The sequence below is a fragment of the Embiotoca jacksoni genome, unplaced genomic scaffold (genome assembly GCF_022577435.1).
Source record: "Embiotoca jacksoni isolate LCO1_2020_lvr unplaced genomic scaffold, fEmbJac1.0.p SCAF_45, whole genome shotgun sequence".
NCBI classification, from domain to species: Eukaryota; Metazoa; Chordata; class Actinopteri; family Embiotocidae; genus Embiotoca; species Embiotoca jacksoni.
In genome coordinates this window covers 302,308-324,065 of record NW_027185398.1, presented here as the reverse complement: position 1 = coordinate 324,065, position 21,758 = coordinate 302,308, and the positions used below count along the sequence as shown (strand labels likewise).

Genomic DNA, 21,758 nt, shown 5'->3' with positions numbered 1-21,758 from the left:
TTTTCCTGCAATTTGAGAAAGTGGAATCTGGTCAAATTGGTGTCCTCTTGAGTTCCGATTGCCGGAGCTATGTGACTGGTGGTGGTGGTGGTGGTGGTGGGGGGTGTGGTGGTTGGTGGTGGTTGTAGTGGGTGGGTACTCTTAATTGATATTTTCAGCTCTTCCGAGGAAATGAGCGAGAAACGCATTCTGGGTCCAGACTGGCTGTCTCCATGGTGACAATGTGGGTGGGTGGGATGGGTGGTGGGTGGGGGGAGGGGGGGAGGCGGGGTCTGCCATTCGTGGGATGACATTGGATGCTCGGTAAATGGATATGGAGTGACAGGTCAAGCGCCACGAGCTACAAAACACACTGCAGCCACAAGGTCAGCGGGACCGACGAGGCTCACGGGCATCTTTCAGTCGGAGGGATCCGATAGGCAGGGGAGGGTGGGGGGGTCAAAGGTCATCGTGGAAATACTGACCATTTACCGAAAGCCAACGCCGTGTACAGTCGTGGTTAATCAATGCTGCACAGCTTCGGCAGTTCGGCTCCGACTTGCTAGCAGCCCGTCTTCAGACGGACATTCCTTACAATTATATATGAAAAAAAAAATGACTTGTCGGGAATTTCTTCACGTCTGCTGAGGACGAACACGTCGGTTTACAACATTAGTTACATCAACATTGCAGCTGAAAGAGTTTTTATTTATTTTATTTTTTATAGATTTTTAAACGGATGTGTACTGAGGTCCGTCTCGAAAGCTTGACGGAGACATATTTTACGAAATTCCCCTCGTTTCTACTGTAATGAAGAGCAAAATAAAGCGTGCAAATTATGACTCAAATATAGGAAAATAAAAATAAATTCCCAGTCAGTCACAGCTATTCTCCAACATGCTGTACTCCACGAATCAGTAACGATCTCAACAGTGATGAAGATATAAACAGCTGAAAAGATTCGGGAAGGAATAATGTATTCCTGTTTTCTCAAAGCAGGTAAAAACACATAAGATTCAACATTGCACTCTGTGAACTACCGGAGACTCTTCAGGAAATTACAACAATAATGTGTAGATATTTTTTGATGCCAAAAAAACAACAACAAAACAATCAAACAGAGCAGACCCATGGACGGGAGGCGTTTACAGACCTCCCGGCAATAATCGCATTATTACACCATCTATTCCGCCGACTCAGCAATACACCCCCCTCTGTTTGTGGAGACATACATCCTTCTTTTTTTTTTATTTTTTTTTTTATTTTTTACAAGGGTGGATATTATTTTACAGTCTCCTGACCTTGGGTACACCGAGTGAAACGCAACACCACCCACCAGTCTATTTCTGTATTTGTCTTACAGTAAAGCTGCCCGGTGATTAAATCATGCTCTCCAGGACTAGTAGACATGAACGGTGCTGCGGGGACACATTCAAGCTCCGTCACAGCGGTTAAAGAACGAGAACATAATCTCAAAAGGCGGACCGCCGCTCGGGTCGCGTGACTCTTAATTATGTTTGTTTTGCCTTCGCTTTGTTTTTTATTACTTGAACTGTAAAGGGCTCCACGTGCCAAGTCGAGTTCTTCGACGCCGGAAAAATCAGGTGATCCTGACGAAGAATTCGCCTTGAGATGTTTGATGAAATGTGTTTCTTTAAACTCATTAACCTAAAAAAAAAAAAGAAAATAATGAAAATATATACCCCCTAAAGTAGCAACGGGGGCACTTCAAATATTCCAATACCGCAGAAACGGTACAAAGAAAGTCTGTGTTTTTGCCGTTAAAGTATAATTTTCACGACTCGCAACTTTAAGTCTTCAAACAGATGCGATCAAGTTCATCCGTACATCTGACTGATGCAAAACAAGCTGGTCGAATAAATAAAATAAAACATAAAAAAAAAAAACTCTGACATTCTCCTCTCGTCAGAAATCTATAAACTAACCGCACCTCCGATTGTGTAACTGCTCCGGATCTGAGGTGATTCCCTTTGGCAAGAACACAACAAGCCTCAGTTTCTATAGCTCGATAAACTGGTCTATTCGCAATGCTGTCAGCTGCTTAATCTCAGAACTAACAAACCGCAAACTGAAAGTCACCGGCTTTCCAACAACGTGCCTCTGCCGCTCCGCCTGAGGTCAGGACGGGAGCGACTCGTTCGAGCGTGGATTCACGGCGACGTCGAGAGCGCAGCTACCCGCACGACGCCGGCACGGATGTGAAAGCGATCCTTCGGTAGGAATGGTACGGAGGTTTAATGGCAGATCAAACTGGGTTTTATTTTGTGACCCGAGTTGTTGAGTATATTCCTCATTTGGTCACCTTCTCATTGAGAATCGTTTCCAGAACGTCCATCCTGCTAGGTGTGGACCTCGGGTTGATTTTTCGGTCAACTTGAGTTTAGTTTCGAACGATAATACGAGCCGAGTTCCTTCAAGAACCTAAAAAAAAACCTATTTTGTTGGCCAAAATGGGCATCTGGTTCTAGATTTGTTTTTGCTCAGCGTGAACATCCAAAGAGAATATCAAAACACGGGCAACCAAAGCCAGAACTCTTTCCCACTCAAGTGAGCTTCAGGCACCATTTTTTGAGGCCTTTAAGAACCCCCCCTCTCAACTCGCCCCCCCCTCCCCACCGCTACCCCAATTTGGATAATGCAGGTCCTCTATTACTGCAACCAGAGCCGCATTGCTGCCACAATTGTTGTGCAAACAATTCCTCTTAAGGCTGGTGAGAACAAAGCTGCAGTGCATCCATCACAATAAAAAACTGCTTTGCTGCCCGCCATCTGCTCGCAATTTCAAGTAAAATCCATCGTAAAAGGGGGGCAAAAAGTCGCTCCGAGATAAGAATCGTTTGGACAAAAACTCTCTCAGATGAGGGTCCCCCCGCTTCTAATTGGGGTCCATTATCTATATTTACGTCCTCTGTAGTCGTTTGTGAAAAAGAACCCTGTTTGGTAAGGCCATTTACTGTAACGCATGACTTTTGAGCTGATTTGACTTTTGGGGGGTCGGCGGGATTTATATATATATATATGTATAAAAAAGAAAAAAGAAGGGGAACTGAAAGGCGGCACATATAGCCGGTGTGCGTTCAGAGTTGAGCGGGCTGCTGCGTTCCCGCAGGGTTTTTGCGATCGGAGCTTTTGATACGGCATCGTTGATGGGCTGTGAAAAAAAAAGCGGTTTTATCACTGGAGCATAATGGCGTGCATAAAAGCCATGAACCTGCGCTGAATAAATAAGAGAGCGGCACACACCCACGGGGGAGACACATGTGTGTGTGTGTGTGTGTGTGTGTGTGTGTGTGTGTGTGTGTGTGTGTGTGTGTGTGTGCGCCCTCGTCTGTGCAGCACCTTTTCCTGCAGATTATCTCTGTGGAAGAATGGCGGGATCTATTGGGCTTTTTTTTTCTTCTCTTTTTTTACCCCCCCACTCCCTGCCTCTCTCTCCACATATTGTGTGTGTGTGTGTGTGTGTGTGTGTGTTTTCCATTGCACACTCTCTCTCTCTCTCCGTCCCTCTTCTTCCTATCTCTTCCCACCTTTTCTACTGCCATCCTCCTTCCTCTCTCTCTCTGTTTCGCTCTCCATGCCTGAGTGCAAGGTGAGACTCACAAAAGGAACACCTGGCAAACACGGATGTGGTCCTCCTCGTCTCATTGTCACCCCCCCCTCCTGCTCCTCCTCCCTCCCTCCCCCGTTGACTCCCTTTTCAGAGGGGCGCTCGCAAGAATGGCAAACAAGGCTTTCAGCGGTAGGAGGAAGAAGGAGGAGGAGGAGGAGGAGGAGGAGGAGACACCCCACCACCACCACCTTCTCCATTCGCTCCCTTCATCCCTCTCCTCCCTCCCTCCCTCGCTCCCTCCCTCCCTCCAGCTCGCCTTTCACACGCCAGGAAGTGCTATTCAGACCAGGAGCTGCATGTACATGTCCTTCTCAACCAGTAACACCTCACTTCTTTCTCTTTCTCTGCACACACACGCTCTTATATATGTGTGTGTGTGTGTGTGTGTGTGTGTGTGTGTGTGTGTGTGTGTGTGTGTGTGTGTGTGTGTGTGTGTGCGCGTGTGTGTGCGTGTGCAAGAATAAGGGAATACAGACAGGAATGGGGAAGTGAGAGAAGAGAAGAGAAAGGAGGAAAAAGAAGAGTTTATCTTGGTCGGAGCATCTTGTTCAAAGCGTCCAGATTAAAACCAACGAAGAAGTTTCCAAATGCTCAACTTAGAAGTTTACATGAACTACATTTAACATCCTCTCAGGACCGAACTAAGCTCAACACAAGCAGAGGCAGGAAAAAAAAACAAAAACGTTCCACTGAAGATGAATTCAATTTAAAAACACAACACAAAACATGAAATTATTTTGGCTTTAACTTGCATCTGCGCTGCGGCCTGACAGTTTGACAAGCCGCTGCCTACGGCCATCAGTCTGGTTCAGCCTCTATATGTCTTATTATGACTCACACGGTATATCTGATTAAAAAAACCAAACACACACACCACACACACACACACACACACGACTCCCAGGAATCAACCTCCCAATTTACATTCCTAAAACACTGCTTAGTCTTTGGGTCGGGCTCCATGTAACCTTTTAACACATACTGTGCAGATATTATATTAAATAAACTAACGACAAACAGAGGATCTCGCTTATGTCTCGGGGTTTTTGGCGTGTGATATTTTAGATGTTTCCTCCTTCGGTTTCAGCGCTCGGCTGACGTCACGTTATGGTTTTAGTGATTAAAACTGGAGTGGCACTTCGGCCCGCGTACAACGTCCTCGCTGATTGATTTTAAAACAAGCTCCAATCAAGCACCGGGGTGCGTTCTCACGTTTTGGTTTATGGTCGTTTTAAAACAAATAGTGGGCGAAGCCAACTTTTTGGCGAAAGCAGCGATAACTCGACGCCGCCGCCGTAACGCGACACGAGGTTCGTCTGACTGCTGATGTTTTCACGCGGGAAACATTTTTGGCTCTCATCAAAATATTTCAGAAGGGTTTGGTGTTTAATTGAAAATGAAATTTCGTGAAGTCCGATAGATGAATAGTGAAAACAGTTGCAAAACCAAACTTGAAGTCATATCTCTGTTACAGGGTGTGAAATCTTGTAATCCTCTAAATCTATTGATACGCGCGCTGTGTAAATCTGGCATTGGTTTAAAAGTTTGCAAATAACACCGGTAACGCAAAGCGTTTATTCCCGAGGTTTCACAGAAAGAAATGAGGGTCCTGAACATCGGCAGCGTCGTCAGTGAGCAGCTCTTGATATGATTAAGCTTCTTTCACACTTCCGTACAGGTACCAGTATGTTGTATGGTTTAAAAAAGAAAAGAAAAAAAAAGGTCTTTATCTTTCTCTGAGAGCTGTTGTAAGGGTCAGGATGTTGTTGTAAGCCCCCCCCCCCCCCCCCCCTCCATTACACCTCCCTCTCCAGCCATAGATATTAAAGCTATGGGAGTGAACCATCAGTAGCAGACAGCCTGCATATGTGCAGCGTACAGGGCCATGCAGGAAACAGGTTCAACTGATATTCTTTTTCACTGATATAAAACTGACCAAAGACTGTGTATAAAAGTGGACGTAAGTGGTCTTCTTCTTAGTTTTCCAGCGGTCCATCTAAATAAGAATAATTCTTCAATAAAGCGAAAAATGCAACGGTTTTCTTTTTGTCCTATGTTTTTGGAAGATTGGCGCTGCAGACAGTTTGAGATATTTCACCTACTTTAGACGAACTGAGAGGAAGACGACCATATTTTACGACAAACGTACGCACCAATGTGGACAATCCACTAACTTGAGTGTTCTTGAGTGCATACTTGCTTCAGGAAGACTCTGACAGCTTTACTGCACCGTCAAGTATTTATAACCTACAACCTTTTTAAAGCCCCTAACCTATAGGGCCCAGTCTGCCCCTCTTTGTCTGAGCCCCCGCCCCACCCACCCACCCACCTCACTGGCAGCGGGCCCCCACTGTACTGTAACTCCACTGCACTCGGGGCCCCAGTAAATCTCTCAAGTGAGTGGACTTGCAAGCACGTATGAGCTTCCAGCTCCTGCTACGACAACAGATGAGCCACCGCGGCCTTAAGAGCGGGCTATTTGCCTGTCAGACTTAATCCCGGCTCGCAGTTCTACTGGAGGTGGCTTTTACTGTCAGTCAAAGAAAGAAAGAAAGACAGAAAAAAAAAAGGAGCGGAGCGGATATTTCAGGTGTGGAAAGTGATGCATACCATAAATAGCTTGACTTTCACAGCTAGGAATCCCATTTTCAGTGGGAGGCATGTTTTGTTTTTTTTTGGTCCGTGTGCGGAAATGACTATTTATGTACCAAACACTGGGATGTGTAATTTAGGAGATCTTGTTTCAAGCCTTGCATTCATACAATTTAGATGATATAATACCGTCTTATATCCCGTGGCTTGTTTAGTTTCATTGACACCCCCCTAAACTCAACCGTTTAAAAAAAAAAAAAAAAAAAAAAAAAATTTAACCCTCCGATATCTAACGCGAGTGTTTACGACAGCGTTTCTGCTCTCAACATATTTCACGACCATGTTCTGCATTTGTGATGTTAATATCTGCATTTGCACCAAAAAAAACCCTGTATTTCTTCAGCAGCAGACTCTTTCATCCAAATGACCCCTATGTGCTGTTTAAGACATCTCCTCCCGTATCTAAGTAGCAGATTTGAAGTTGACATTTTGTTCCTTTTTCAGGTCCCTGAGCAAAATAACGTATTACTTTTTTTTTTTTGTTGCTGTTAAAAGTCCTCCGTCAAAGGTGTGCGGCGCGTAAATACAAAAACAAAAGGAGTTTGCAAACTGCTTTTCCAGTTATCTTCTGCATCTCTGTGCTTCTCAAGAGGGACGGCTGCCGGTAATTCATCCACGCTGACAGCCATATGGTATACTGCTCTGCTGCGCAAACACTCCTCGACGCGGAGCCACCAACCAGGAGAGCATATCCTAACGGGGCCTCTTTCCTGCTATCTCAATAAGAATGCAAATATTTTCAGACACACGCATCAATGTAGTAAAAAAAAAACAAAAAAAAACCGATTGAAATAAAGCCTCGCAAAATGTCCCTCTGAAACTGAAAGCGGTCCAAGCATCTATAATTTGACCGTACATCTTATAATTTGTACCTATCGAGTAACATTTGTTTATCCAGCCGTCGTTCCAACTGTGTTTTGGTGCATATAGGGAGGGTAATTGCACCGTTGGTTAAGTGACTGTTTTTCAGGGGGAAATGGAGCAGCATGTGCCGCCACTGACGGAGGTGGAATGCGAGGGTACATATTTGCCAGTTGAAATAAGGAAAAGGAGGAAGGGAGGGAGGGAGGAAGAGGGGAGGGAGGGAGGGAGGGAGGAAGAGGGGAGGGAGGGAGGGAGGGGGGAGGCAGCAGCTCAGTCAATCAAATTACTCAGTTGAGTGGTGAGAGAGAGAGAAGACAGACAAGAGAAGTACTGCTTTCATTCAATTTGGATGGCATGCCGTCCCCACGGGTTTCTACACGGCCAGAAAATTGTACTATATGTTTCTGGAAGTTCTTGACCACATTTCACAGCGGAGCTATCAACTGTACAGCGCTTCAGCCTGAACTTCAATCTCCTGAAACCAGTAGGAGCACACTGCCAACGAATCCATCTATATTACTTGGTGAATTTTATTTATTTATTTTTTTTTTCTCCTTGAAAGCCAAATGCGTGCACCCTGCAAAAAAAAAATAAAAAAAATAAAAACTCTTCTTATCAAGTTTCCTCAAAAAGAGACTTCATCGTAAAAAAAATAAAAAAAATAAATTAAAAAAAAGATACCGTGCTGAAGTCAAGAAAAAAGAAAAAAAAAAGAAGTGAAAAATTATATGAATTTCTAGTATTTTGTAAAACCAGGTTTCCTTTTCTGTTATGGTGCATTATTATTATTATTACTACGATATGTATTATGTGATAATCGCATGCAGATTCAAACAAGTCGATTTCTACCAACAGCAGGCAGAAGATGTCTCGCTGTGTCAGCATATTATTAAACATGATTTGACAAAATGACTCAGGAAGGACGTTATTTTTTTTTTTAAACACGGTGGTACTCAAACTACTAACACTAGTGTGATTACTAAAATGTCATTTATGCTCCGAAAATCCCACCTGCAGTAACCCTGTGCGGGAACACAATAGCACCATTGTAGCGCTCCCTCGCGCTGGCTTTGATCAAATGGAAATTCTCATATGTCCCATCGATGTTGCTGCAGCTGTAAATCAATCAACACCGCCGTGCCAGAGGCTCAGCAAAACTGTTGGCTAGCTTAGCTAGCTATCTGGAAGGCTAATCACGGTTACAAAAATAACATTCATCATCGTCAAGTGTCTACAAAAAAATACGATGATAGCTTAATTGAGCGTTGCTCTACTGAGAACAGCAACGGAAGAAACCACAATGCGTGATCTGTCCTCGGTTGCCAGCAAGAGAAGTGCGCGAGGAACAGACGAGCTAAAAAAAAAAAAAAAAAATGCCATCTGACAAAGCAAGAGTCGTGCCAGTAAGTGCAGGGTGAAGGGTGAGGTGTATAACTTATACAAAAAGGCAAAGACGGGCGTCTTATTTGGTGGCTCAACCCACACAAACTGTAAAAACAAAACAAAAAATCATGTCGAAGAAAATCTCTGAAAAAGTTTAGTATTTTTTTTGGACCTGCGTCTAATGTGCTAAAAGTTAATTCTCCTGCTCGTCATAATGTTTCTGCTCCGATGTCACTAAATCCTTTACATTTACTCTACCTGGCAGTGCGAGTGATTTAAAAAAAAATAAAAAAAATTGAGCTCTTCTACCTGTTTTGTTTTCACACACTAAAACTGATCCAGTGTTTGTTTAAAAAAAAAAAAATTTTAAAAAAATTGAACTTTGGGGTCATGAAGGTGTCACATGTCAAACTCGGGCATACGCTAAATTAATTCTATGCAATGTGAGAGAAGGAAGTGAGTAGAAGCCAAAGTATACTAATTACTGTATATTGTGTTTTAGAAATGGGACGTAACAACCCCGCGGATCGCAAACCGCAAGTGCGGTGTCCTCAGATCGCCGTGGTAACGGTGTGTTAAACATAACTTTGCAAAAGAGTAATATATATTAAAAAAAAAAAAGCATTTTAAAAGAAGTTTTAAACAGAAGGATTATTCAGGGAAGCTCTCGTTAATAGCAAAACTCCACCAAGTAAAACCCCAACAGGAACTTCACTATAAAGTGTGCGGTTTTGAATTGATCATAAACAAGCCTAATTAGGAGCGCTATTTGCAGATCAAGATTTCCTGTCCTCGGGCTACTGTGGCGACAGTTTTGCACAAGTCGATGCGCAGATTGTTTGAGCTGCAGATAAGTGAACTACGTCAACCCGAAGCAGAATCACCGAGGTTTGTGCCACTTTTTATATTTTCGTAGCAACGTGCGGCCACGCCATAAATCAAGGTTTTCATAGTCGCCAAAAAAATAAATAAATAAATAAATACCCAGCAGAGGTGTATTTAAAAATGTAAAAGAACGTCAGATCATTTTTAATGATTGTCTTGCATTTTTAAAGTTTCTATGTATCTTAATCTTAAGCAATGAAAGTCATGAAAAACGCCCAACCGTGAATGGTCTTACAGTAACCATGGAAACTGTCTGAGATTCTTCACGAGATGTTACAAAAAAAAAAAAAGTTTTGAAAGGTTTTTATACACTTTAGATGTAAAAATTGCCTTCAGAAGTAAACATAAAAGCCTGCTGGGGTCAAAACAACGCAATCACTTTGGACGTTGTTACTACAAACTGCTAAGAAGCAAAACAAATAAAGGATATTAAAGAATTAAAGGTAAATTAATTTAACCGTGGCTTAGTCATGCTGCTGTTGGCCCAGATTACTACTTTTTTTTTTTTTACAACAATTTTGAGAAAAGTGTAAAAGTTTAAACAGATGCCTGTTTTTTTGTGCATTCAGTTCACCAAATATTTCTATAAAATATTAAAATCAAATCAAGCGTATGGCCGTTAATTAGTACCGACCGACTTGTTTGCAGAAAGTAATTGAAGTGACTTTCACAGTTGAATGCAAATTGTGCACCGTCATTTTCATTGTGCCTCGGGGACTTTAATTATTCATTTATTTGTTGGGCTTCCCCTTGCATCCCACATCCTCTAACACCCCCCCCCCCCACCCCATCACAGACTCCCGCCTCCTTTTGCTGGCAGGGTACTGGCATATAGACGCGGGGGGGAGGGGGGGGGGTGTTGGGGTGGTAGTTTCTGTGCAGTTGCAGGGCCTGGCCCCCGGAGCCCATAGAGACCTAATTGGTGCCCCCACCCACCGACCCACCACCACCACTGCTGCTGCTGCTACCCCCCCGCCCCCCTCAAACCCCTCCTCCCCATCTCCTCCATGGTGTTTATCCACTAATTGGGCCACTTCCTGAGACAGAGGCCAAACAGGGAAGGGAGGAATGCATGGCAAAAGGCCACTCAGACAAGCTAGCGTCAGGGTTAGAGGGGGGGGTGGGGGGGGTGATGGGAAAAGAGGGGAGTTGGGGGGTTAGGGGTGTGGGGGGGGTGATGCACAGAGATATACAGGGGCAAAAAGATAGTAGAGAATAAAAACAGACAGACAGATGTTTTCTTTATTCTCTTTTCTTTTTCGGGGAGGAGCACGGTTCATGACATAACATTTCATATTCCGCGTGAGCACTTCCTGGCACAGCAGATCAGCGGCCAATACAGCCCCGCGACGTGTGCCGGTGGCGGCTCGCTGTTAACTGTAAATGCACGTTTGAACCGCCGCCCCCCCCTCCCTCCCCCCCCGCACTCGCTCTCTCTCCGACAAAACGCCGTTTTTTTTTATTTTAATGGGAAGAAAATGCACATAAGTCATTGGACTGACAAATGGGAGGGTTCATGACTTGTTTTTTTTTTTTTTATCCCGGCTGACCATCTATGCGCTTGGTTTCGTTTGATGTGCGGTTCCCTTTGAAGTCGGCCTTCGGGGTCTATTGGTGTTTTCCTGGGGTTAGAAGTTGAGCCCCCACAGCATTTAGGACTTTTCAAGGCCAGTTAAGGGATGCCAGATGAGTAAGTATCCCACAGTACCATGACACTATACTGCCTCTTGTTTGCGTAGTATCACTGAGAGAGTACCACCCTGGGTGTGCAACGATGACCAGAAAAGGAGAAAGAAAAGAATAGATTTTGAGATTATAACAAGTAAAAAGATAAAACATGAAACGGTTCAGAAAAGGCTTTCAAAAAAATGCTCCATTGCGCAGACTAAAACACTTTACATTAACTCACTGTATCTTTACATTAACCCCTCCGCCCCAACCCCAAGTGGAAACCTGGCGGCACCACAGGCCTGTCAATCAAAGAGACGCCCTGAAAATACATCTTTTTAAAGATTATTTTCTAATTAATGAAGGGATTATTTTCACCCAGACAACAAATAAGAAGGGAACAACACCGAAATAATTCATGAAAAAACTGTATTGACTTTGAATTTCATGAGACAAGTTGAATGGAAGTCGGAAGCCAACCTCTAGTGGCACTCGGTGGTATTGCAGCTTAAGGCGCTTTCTGCATCGGCCTCTTTTTTCTGGCCACGGAGTGATCAAGCCTCCTTTTCTCATAAAACCTGCAAGCCAAAAGTCGTACCACAACAACAGCAAAATGTTGGATCTATTGCCCACGTAAAGAAAAACTCATCGCCATCATCCTTTTGCAGGGAATTCCCTGCAATCACACAGTTCTGAAAATCCATAAGAGTCATAGAAAAAGCCCTGTTGATAGTGCGTAGGCTGGAGAAAAAAAAAAAAAAAAAAAGACTAAAATGCAGCTGGCCTGATGAGAATGACTATGAATAAACAGACCAGGGCTGATCAAGGAAAAGGGGGGGGGGGGGGTGGGCGGTCGAGACAGACACAAACCTTTTCCTGTTGTCCTAAATAGCAACAATCGAGGGAGTGGGGGGAGGAGGGGGCGCTATCTCCACCAAACTTCCTGCCCCGGCAGCTCCTGGGGACTCTGAGAACAGGCAGAGCCAGCGAACACACTCTTACAGCATCGGGAGGTCACCGACAACATGCTGAGTGCAATATTTTTGCTGGGTGAAATGTAAATAACAACAGAATGCATTGATTTGCAAATCATTATGAACCCATACATAACTGAAAATAGTCCAAAGACAACATACCGAATGTTGAAACGGAGAAATTTGATTGTTTTTATGAAAAGAATTGTGCTCATTTTGAGTTTGATGGAAGCAGCGCATCTCAAAAAGTTGTGTTTTATTGCAACTGCATCAAATTCAAAATAAACACACATTTTTCACAAAACAGTAAAATTCCTGTTTCATCATCTGACATGGTGTATTTGGTGTATTTGGCAATTAAATATGGGTTTACATGATTAACATTTTACACAGGGTCCCAACTTCTTTTGGAAACAGGAGTTGCAGAATAAATGTGAGCATTAACGAGCACGTATATGTTATTATGTATATATAGTAAAATGTTGAGGTACATCTCGGATATAACCGCATCAAGTTTTCCCTCGCGTGCTCTGAATTTCTCAGAGCATCAAATACATCATATGTTACGAGTCCTCTCTTTCCAGCCGGCTCTCTTTTTTTAAGGACCGATTCCTTTTTTCACCGATTTCAAAGACACATTCCTTAGAAATGATATAATTCTTCTGCGAAGAGAAATATAAAGCCAGTCCAAAAAAAAAAAGAAAAAAAGAAATAAGGTAGAGGGGGGAGAGGAAAGGGGGGGGGGGCACAAAGACAACGTTTGGGTCGTTTTCAAGTTCATCGACGGGTTTTTTTTTTTACAGTGAAGTTGTTTGTTCGAAAGGTTAAAAATCCGTGATATGAAAATGTGGGCGGTAGATAACGAGACAAAGAGAGGCCGACTGGAGGAGGTGCGTGACGTTTTGGCTGCTGTCCCCCAGTCTACTGGCAGATGTGACTCCTTCGGTCCGCAGGTGGCCTGCAACAGCCTCTGCTGTTGGCCGATGGCACTCCGAAAACAGGATGTCTGAAACTCCCCAGGCTTGGGACTTCCTCTCCCGGAGCGCCGCGGCCCAGAGTTCAGCCAGCTCCCAGCTCACAGAGGAACGCATTACAGATCTGGCACGTGAAACAGTCTGACTGCTCACCACCGAACACCGACCCCCCTCCCCTCCTCCCCGTTTTCTCTCTGGCCCAATCCCCTCTTTAACAATTTAAAACGACAGAAATAGTCCCCCTGGTGCTTTTCCAGAGGAAAGAGCTCTTTTTTTTTTTCTTTTTTCTACTCGCTCAGTTTGCGTCAGCGAGGGCATCGAGAGTGCACCCTCTGCGCTGTTAATGAAACGAGGGCCTCGGCAGCCAACACGCTAAATTAAATTCAATGCGCCTTTTCCAAAATAGCAGCAAAAAAAAAAAGAAAAAAAAAGAAAGAGAGATCCAACCTTGACATGAGCTACAAAAGGGCCGTAAAGTTCTCGTAGAGGATGTGCGTACGACCGAAAGGAACAGTCTGAGCTCCCCGAACACAAAACCTGTTGATGATTCATATTTAATCTGCAACACAAAGTGTTCTGGCTCGTAAAAAGATACTTTGAACGCAGGTTTCTTTTTACAATCTTACCATGCGGTCACAACTTCCTGTTTGTTAAAAAGATAACATAACTGGCTTGTAAACTGAAAAGTATTTGGCATTGGATCGAAAGGCACAAATAGCTCTCCCCGCTCTTCCACCAACAACAACAACAAAAAAAAGTTAAAGGCCTTGCAGCGATGGAGGCTGCTGCGTTCACAAGCACGAGCTGAACTAAGCTAGATGAAAGATAGATTTTTTTTTTTCTCCCTTTGATGGGGCGGATGAAGCGGGGAGGACGGGAATCGAGAAGAAAAGTGGCCACATTAGAAGCCCAACAGCAGTCTATGGGATGGGATGGGATGGGGTGGGGTGTGAGGGGTTGGTATCCTCTGTCCCTCCCCCCTCCGTACCCACCCATTTGGATCCCAGTGACTTCATTAAGATGGCACGTTGTTTGCCAAATGTGGTTCCAATCGGGGGCCCAAAAAACTGTACATAAACCCCGCAGGAAATGCAGCTGGGTGACAGACTGTCCAAAAAAATTACCCCCCCCCCCCCAACAAAAGGGGGAGGCAGGGAAATGAGGAGCACGGGTGTGTGTGTGTGTGTGTGTGTGTGTGTGTGTGTGTGTGAGGGTGAGGGGTAAATAAAACACATGTGAGACGATGCAGAAAAGGGGTGGGGGGGGGGTGATTAACGACGCCGACACTTTGAAGACAGGAAAGACACCTGGCGACCATCTTTGTCTCTGTGGGCCCTGGACACACGGTAATGCTTTGGCGTGTAGGAATTAGGGCCCTACTCATCTCCCAGCTTTAAGCCCACGGAACCGCTGGCCAGATGGGGACTAAGCTGAGGGGTGGGTGGGAGGAGGAGCGGGTGGGTGGGTGGGTGGGGTGGTGTGGGGGTGGGGGGCACGACTGCCGGGGCTCAACCGAGTGCAGCGGAGTCTCTTTTGATTTGGCAGCGCTACTTAAGAGAGTGATGGATCGCACCGTGTAGTCGGCGAGCGAGTTCGCTTCCCTTATTGACTATGATTGTGTCGAATTCGCTCCCGTACGACCGCGCTGGAGGGGGAAGACTAACGAAGTGACCGGGGCGATGTGAATTTTTCAGAAAGGATACTGTAACACTTCCTGCCTGTGCCGATCCACAAACAGCCATTGTTTTATATGGTGCCCTTGCAAACAAGAAATATCAGGCGCCTGAAAAGTCTCCCGTCTGCGTCTATCCCCCCCCCCCCCTCCTCCTCACCACCCACCGACTGGTACATGACACACTGACAGCTAATACGGGGTGTTTTGGGGGCGGTGAACATCCTTGTTTAACAGTCCCGCAGTCGAAAACATAAAAATCCATTTGAAAAAGCACTTTGCAGGACATACAAAACAATTTCCTCCCATCTCCCCCCCCACCAACCCCTTCCCCCCCGACATGAATAAATAAAAGAAAAGAGCCCTGAAAAGTTATGTTTATCAACACCCCCACCACCACCAATAAACACATTGTAAAATGCTTCCCCAAGTTGTAGATGGCAATAAGCCTTGACAGGAAAAGTGGCGACACAAGAGCTCGAATCTGGAAGCCGGGAACGGCCTCTGGGCTTCAGCCAACTGTGGATCGGGGGTTTAGGGGGTTGGAGCTATTAGACCAAAATGGGTGGGAGGACGCGAGGGAGCTGGGATTGTTCCTGTGGCAGCAGCGAGCATCGAGTGTCTCCTCCTAAGGTTGTCTTTGTAAGTAATTGGTCTGGTACTTAGCCACAGTTAAGCATCTCCGCGGCGGACGCCCTGAGGCCTAAACCGCTAGCAACGTTGTCATTACCGGGGCTCCCCTTTGAAGACGCCAAAGACGGGAGTCGGACCATTCGTTATGTTTTTTTTAATGCTGTTTTGGGAGAAGCCCCAGTATTTGCCGCCGGTGACACCAAAAAAACAACAACTCTAATAATGACTAGTCTGGTGCGCTTGATGAATGCCCGGGGTGTCAGACTTTGACATGCGGCGGTTTTTGGACCAGCGCGTGTTTCTTTGGCCTGATTGAAACACAATGATCTAATTTTACTTGGAACACATCTTTTGTGTGTGAAATGGCCAAAAAGAAAAAAAAAAAAAAAATGGAAACAGAAAAAGGATTTACTTTAATTAGTATGCCCTCTGAAATTAATCGATAAAAACGAGGTAGTGGAAAAAGCATAGACATGTGAGATGAAGAGAGATAAAAAACGCTTCGACAAGTAAAAACAGCCGAGGGAGGCGGACCGTTTAGTCCGGAAAGGTCTTTGAGTACAAGGTTATTGAAAACCATCAACAAAACTCAATGGGAAGGAACATTCACAGTATGAATAGAGTAAAGATAAATGGGATCCTTAAAAATTATAGTGTGGCATTTGCAATTAGTTTTAATGATGGCTTTATTTGGTCTGTCCTGGAATTGGGAGGAACTTTTATAGCGTTCCAGTTTCCTGTGCACTTAAATAATGATACATTGGCATTGAGAGGAAGTTAAAGGTGTACGGTTAGGTGTATGATTGGGAAGGGATTATGGGATTTATTCTACATTACATTGCTTTTAGTATCTACTGGATTCTGTACAGTTCCTGTCTCCTTGCCCCGGAGGTAGTTTAGTAGCCAAATCTTCTACAAAGAATCTTCTCTTCTCTAAAATAAAAAAATTCCCCGAGACGTTTTGTACGGGGTTCCTGACAAATTCACTTAAACGAAGGCTCAACACCCTGAAAATGAATTACCCTGCACTAAAACGTCCGCACTGACACTTGCATAAACATTCGGCATTGGCAAGCGGCTGAAGAAAGAAACTTAAGAGAGAACAAGTAGTCCATGTACATGTGTCATGACCCGGTCTCTATAAATATACACATGGTGAGCCAATACCCACAAAACACGCCACAAGAAAGAATGGCCCTTTGCAGCGGGTTACAGCGGCCCCGGAGCTCTGCTTCCAGCAGGTCTCAAATCAGCGCTTGAGGAGAGCAAAACATATGTTAGCTGTGTTATGGTTAGAATTAGCATCCCTGGTTTTCAACGGATGTGGGTTTGATCCCTTTGGCCTCCGGGCTCAATCAAGTCAATCTAAAATTAGTGGGCTGCCTCTTTTTTTTTTTTTTTTTTTCTCCGGAAGACAGATAATTCCCCCCTTGATTGTGGAGAAGGAAAAACATTGGGAAAAGCAAACACGGTGAGGAACGTGGAGAGTAGGGCGAGTCCGGGGGTTATGAACACGAGTTATGGCGTCGCCGAGAATAGTGACAGGTGCAGTCACCAGCTGTTGCCAATGAACACATTTGTACTAAAAATACGCCGAGGACAGGAATGGGAAAGCTTTGTGTCAGGTTTTAAAGCTGTACGTGTTTATTCACTGCGGACACACTGTTTGTAATTCCAGGGAAATAATGCTAAAACTAGATTATACGACCGAGTTGCCTTACGAGTGGTAGAGATGGAGGGGGTGCTCTTTCTAAGGGACGCTTCCTATGGGTGCTGCAGGGCGGAAAACTGCCCAAAATTGATCTTGAACTGGGCAACTCATCAATGGGCTACTGTGACTATGACCAAAAGAAAAAAAGGACACAGTCAATCTTTCAACGGTGCCGCTACCCTGAACAATGTCGCAAAGCCTAAACTGACCTGAAAGGCAAATAGGGCCTTCTGGCCACTAATTACAGAGGGGGCTCAGGGACCGTTAGCTCCGACTGTTTCAACATGCAAATCACATCCAACTCAGGGGAAGTTGGCTCCTTTGAGCTCAACTGTAAACAAGGCCTGTTCACTCGCTTTAGATTTGCTTGTTCTCTGTCTTTTTTTTTGAAAATGGTTAAAAGGGTCGGCACTCAACAGTTGTCACAAGCAGATCAGTGACATAAATGTAAAATCCTAAATTTACCGTAAGTGCTTACTGTGATTCGCATGTTGAAAGATGTGGAGTACAAATACTGTTCGTTCTGTGTCAGGATTTTAATGACTATATCTGAAGCACTGCAGAAGTGCCTTAAGCTGCAATACCGCCGAGTGCCACTAGAGGTCGGCTCCAAAAAGACTCCGGCTCCATAGACTCCCATTCAACTTCTCTCATGAAATACAAAGTCAATAAAAAATGTTCACGAGTTGTCTCGGTTTTGCTCCCTAAAGTCGCTTCTTCTTCTTTGTTTTCTGGCTGTCCATCTGGAGATAATCCCGTCGTTAATTAAAAAATAACCTTCAATAAACTGTGTTTTTGGGGGCGTGTCTGTTTGATTGACAGGCCTGTGGTGCAGTCGGGTTACGGCTATCGGTGGGCGGGACGTAGTATCGTCGGGTTTCCAATCAAATGGAGTCAGACCCCCCCTCCCCCAAATATGGTCACTTCCTGCTCCAAACCGCTCCGAACTAGAAGAATGGCGCCGACTAAATTCTGAAAATCGAGACTTCGTAACGGCCGTTCGCAAAACCAAAGAAGGACGTCGCTGCTGGTTGCCGCTTGACCCAAACATGTGGTTAGGATCTGCTTCAGATTAACATACACTAATTGAAACGGTAACCGAGTAAGGTTTGGGTATCACTGAACAATCCTGTCCTGAAGCGCTGGACTTAGTCCTGAATGCAATGCAAGACAAGACCACAGAGAAAGCACAACAAAAAAAGGAAAAACACTGCAGCCTTGGCCGCTGATGTCATTGGATTCTCAAGTGTTTTTTTGCCTCGCACAAAAAAAAGAAAGGAAAACTGACACAAGAAATATGTTGTGCTGTGCTACCCTGTTTTGTACATTTCCTGAAATCCAAGGTGTAGGGTACAGGAAAAATTCAGTTTGAGAGGGAAGGTCAGCCTTCAGCGTTCGAGGTCTGGAAAAACCATTAGGTGGAATGGAAGGAAAGAGACAAGGTCTAAGTTATTTCCTCTATTTTTTCCTTTTCACTCCATCATTTGAGAAAAATAAAAAGGGTTGGGATGAGGGGAGCGGGCAGAAGGGGTGGGGGGGGGGGGGGGCTTTATCCTCCTTGGAGTGTCACTGCTGGGAAGGAAGCAACGACAAGAGGATTCAGGATGCACTCGTGTATTTGCAGGCAGAAACGGGGCGAAGGCTCATCATGTGGCGCCCCGAGTGTCATCGGGTCATGCAAAAAAAAAAAAAAAGTTGTTGTGTATCTGTCTGTTGTTGCGTTGCTGTATTTCCTTGCTTTGATGTCCTGGTCATCACAAAAACAAAAATTCAAAAATGAAATAAATGGATATCAGAAAAACAAATTGAATCCAAGTAAAGGACATTAACATTGTATTTCCCCAAAATAGATTCTTATCAAGTGGGTGTGTTTGGTTATCATAAGAGTTCATGCACACTGGTTACACAAACTGGTTAGGTAAGCACCTGCAGAACAATGGAGGTGGAAAATAGAATCAGGAAGTTGAGATTTATTTAAAACCAGTCTCTCCTGATAAGATTTAACATCAATTTTCTTTTCATTCAGGTATAATAAAGAAAGCTCTCTTCATGTAGGAAACAGAGCTCCTTTAATCGGCATTACAACGACGCCGTGGAAACATATGAATACTCCTGTGATACTTTGGTTGGCTATTTCTAGGCTGCTTGTCTGCTTTGTACCACAAGGAGAACAAAAAGGGGTCGGTGAGCCTTGTGTATCCTCATTTTTTTTTTTTACAATAACAGCAGAGACAAGTGCTCCGGGTCACTCTGCCAAATGAACAACATTAGGTTTGGAAGCCCATCGTGAACACCGGGCCCTACAGTCTTTTGTGAAGCCCACTGTTTCGGAGCAAACCCTGTGGCTTTCCTCAGGTGCTCAACGTTTCCCCTGCAGCCTTTCCAAAGCAAGCGTATTGGTTAACCACCCAAACCACTCGAGCATAATGCAATCTCCGATTCACAACACACAAAATGTATTGGCAGCGTTCCACAGAACCTAATCCAGGAAGTGGAAACGTTTCTGCAAACAGACTCTCGTTGAAAACTTTCTAATGAATGGTTTCTCGTCTATTCTGAATGATGGTGCAAGTCCCCGGCGATTTTTTTTTTTTTCCAAATTTCCTCCGGTTTTGTGCTGTTTTTTTGTTTTGTTTTTCCTCGTTACGAAACAAGGGGAGAGAAGGGGGTTAGACAGACGGTGCTGCCGCTGTGCACAAGGACTTTTCCGAACACACAGAAAGGCAGCTGTCCTGGAATGTGCACTGGCGTACAAGCGAGCTCTGAAATTATGGCCCCGGCCATTGCTAGAGAAAATAAAATTGATGCAATCTGTAGGGCATGCAGCTTTTAATTAGTGGCTTCCGTCTCCTAATTGGTTTCTCTCCGCTTCCCCTCCGCCTTAATTCGGGTTCGGACCAATTGGCCGTGCCGCATTTAGTGTGCCGTGTTTGTATTGAGAGAAACCATACACCGTAATCAAGGGCACAAAATGAGCGTTTTTCAAGGGCAGCGCTGGCAAAACAGTCAGAAAACAGTCATCTTTTTTTTTTTTTTTTTTTAAGCTTTCTCCGTTTTCTATTAAGGAAGTAAACGTGCGTGTATTGTGGGAGGCAACCGAAGGAAACAAGTTGTTCTGATGTGGCATAGAAAAGGAAAAAAAAATAAATGCACTTACATTCTCGGTATTTAACTTTTAGATTTTGCCATGACTGACGAGCTTAAATTCCTTGAATCCCTAATAGGTCAAAGCTCAAAGCCACACATACCAGAAAACACAAGCAATTTCCAATTATTCAAGGAGTTCAATCCCGTCTTTGTACAACTTTGTACATAATTATGCTGCATTATGTGACAATAAATACTGTACCATTCATGTGAACGCTAAGTCTTTGCCTATCCAATAAGTGCTCTTCGTAATGGCTTGTGGAAAGTGCATTATCCGAATGCAAATGTTTACCCATGACCTAACAACTGAGTCATGTTTATTGCATGCAACAAAAAAGGCTAAGTGTGAGTGAAAACACACAAGGAGATCACAAAGCTGAAGCTCACTGCGGTATGTTTGTCGCCGGGTACGCCGTCTTTTAATGGTTTTGTGTCGAGTAAACACTCCCGTGTAGCTTTCCATTCAAGGTGTGTGATCATGGTATGAGACTCCAGGTAAGCCAACTTAGTGGACATCTTTTAGTTGTCCCTGTATGCTGACTTGGAGAAAAAAAAATGAAGAAAAAAAAAAAGGTACGGAAAAAAAAAGCAAAAAGAAAAAAAAAAACAGCTGGAAAGCAACTGAGAAATTGTCGAAGCAGACAAGATTGTACGGACCGCTGGTTCCAAAACATGCTTGGTTTTTGATAACGCGCTGCGAAATCTTTTTCCCCAAGCAACTACTGCTGTAACTTCGGCGAGATAAGTGTGGGAAAGGAAAAGAAAAAAATAAATAAATACAGATTCAGAGAATGAGGACAAGAGGAAAAGGAGATAAAAAAAAAAAAAAAAAAAAGTAAAAAAAAAAAAAAAAAGCAGGGGGTGGAAAAGAGCAACTGTTTGGCTGCTGACGGCTCACAGCCGGCCTTCGGGGAGCAATCACCCGAGGTCAGGGACAGGTCTGGTTGCCTGGCACTACTGGATTCTCACTCACGCACACATTCCCCGTGTCATCCTCTCTCATGTTTACTGTTTCCGTTAGCCAACAAACACGTTTTCCTTGTTACCGGAGCAACCTGAGGAAACCCACTCCTGCACAGAAAATCACATTCTCAACACAGCAGTAAAAGAAGCCTGACCTACAGCGGTGCTGGAACTTCAAATGAATACGTTACGTCCGGATTATGGAAGTTACTGCAATGTAAAACATTGCTTTTTTGCATTTCTGGCTCTTAAGTGAAATTTTATTTTACAAAACTGTTCTGTTAAAAAGTTGAAAAAAAAAATATTCTTTTTGCTTTGATACTCCCTTTGGCTCTTCAGCACATTACAAAATGATAAAGTAGGTAACGAGTCAAGCGGCAACCAACAGCGAACGTCACCCTTCGGTTCGGAAACTGTCGTTAAACGGTCACGAGTACGAATTTTGTCCGCCGCCATCTTTACTAGTTCGGAGCGGTTCGGAACCAGAAGCGACCATATTTGGACGAGCAAGCGGCGGACCCGACTCTATCTGATTGAGAACCCGACGACACTACGTCCCGCCCACCGATAGCAGCAACCTGGCTGCACCACAGGCCTGTCAATCAAACAGACACGACTCAGT

The 21,758-nt window shown here is 44.3% G+C and overlaps 1 protein-coding gene across 1 annotated transcript in view; it reads right to left on the bottom strand.

The window, feature by feature from the left end:
• afg2a (AFG2 AAA ATPase homolog A) overlaps positions 1 to 21,758 on the bottom strand; it is a 99,082-nt gene that overhangs the window by 33,182 nt on the left and 44,142 nt on the right.